Raw genomic sequence first — 1,541 nt, 5'->3', positions numbered from 1 at the left:
AATAATTAAGGAGAGATTAATGTGAGATTTGTGGAAGGATTGAGATTAATCTATTCTAATCTACTCCTAATCTAATCTAAGGAAGGATTTTTCTAGCTAAGAGATTGCTCCCTTTGATTATTACAAATGGGGTATATATAGTAGGGATTCATTAGGTTAACTAAGGCTAAATTAGTAATTACACTTTTGAGTTTAGAGCAGGGAAACGCTAGTCTTTTTAGAAGGATGGGCATCTTTCTTGAAGAAACGAAATTTGCTGTAAGGGAATCCGGGCGTCCAAGAGGGAAGACGGGGGATTGTTGAGGTGGTGCACGGGCGTCTTCATAGGAATCCGCTCGGATTCTTTGGAGGAATCCGGGCGTCTTCATGAATGGGACGCACGGGTTGTCACTGCAGGACGGGCGTCTTCATGGGAATCCGCTCGTCTTCTATGGCAGCATCCTATTTCTTCACTTCCTTTTTATTCTTGTGGGATTGGTCTTTTGTTCTTGCTTCCTCTTCATACTAGTCCATCAAATATCGTCAAATAGCTTCCGAATACGCACGAAAGACGGGAATTTCCGCCTTATTATATTCTTTCCTACAAAACATATGAAATGCGATAGAAAAGCAAAAAGGAAGGTTTTGTAGGATAAAATGGCCATAAAATGTTACAATAGTATGCAAAATAGGCTCAATTAGGGGACTAAATGTGCGTAAATAATGTTCACATCATTAAGCAAAGAGATGAAGAATCTTTATATGAAGCTTGGGAGCAGTTCAAGGGAATTTGTCGCTCATGTCCTCATCATGGACTTAGCGAGTGGTTCTTAGTTCAACAATTTTGGAATGGTCTTTATGAAGACTCAAGAAACATTCTCAACATGGGATCAAATGGTATGTTCACCGAAGTTGACGATAATCAAACTTGGAACAAGATTGAGGAAATGGCGGTCCATAATTCACAATATAGTAGACCTCGCAAGGCTACTAGAGGAGGAAAGCATGAAGTGGACTCTATTACTCAATTGGGTGCTCAACTTAGTGCTCACATTGATACCATCAACTTGAAGTTCGAAAAAGCTATGGCTAGACTTGAAGAAGCCTCAAAATCACCAAAGCATCATGTTAATGCCATGACGGCATCTTCATCAATCCCAAGTGGGATATGTGAGAATTGTGGAACTTTGGGACATGACCAAAGTGAATGTAGAGGAACAAATGAACAAGTGAATTCTTTTCAAGCATACAAGAGTGGTACCCCTTATTCCAATTATTACAATGAAAACACCAAATTCCACCCAAATCTCTCATACAAAAGCCAAAATGTTCAAAACCCTCAACCAACATACACCCCACCTCCCATGAGAAACCAAAATCAAATACCCTTTTACAACCAAAACCAAGGTTACCAAAATCAAACTCCATACAATCAACAAAATGACCAAGGTTTTGATGTCCAAAAAGCGGTCCTCCAAATGCAAATTCACTCAAATGCAAAAGGATAGTCAAGTAAAGGAAATCAGCATCAACAACATCCTAGCCCACACCAAAATGTTGGA

The 1,541-nt window shown here is 39.5% G+C and overlaps 1 non-coding gene across 1 annotated transcript; it reads right to left on the bottom strand.

The window, feature by feature from the left end:
* Positions 1–688: 688 nt before the first annotated feature.
* Positions 689–796, bottom strand: LOC141603679 (small nucleolar RNA R71). The gene has a single exon (XR_012525537.1). It is a non-coding gene; the product is annotated as a small nucleolar RNA R71 (small nucleolar RNA).
* Positions 797–1,541: the final 745 nt, after the last annotated feature.

The sequence above is a fragment of the Silene latifolia genome, chromosome 9, assembly GCF_048544455.1.
Source record: "Silene latifolia isolate original U9 population chromosome 9, ASM4854445v1, whole genome shotgun sequence".
NCBI lineage: Eukaryota > Viridiplantae > Streptophyta > Magnoliopsida > Caryophyllales > Caryophyllaceae > Silene > Silene latifolia.
Note: the sequence above shows the minus strand (reverse complement) of the source record. Positions and strands in the feature narration are given on the sequence as shown.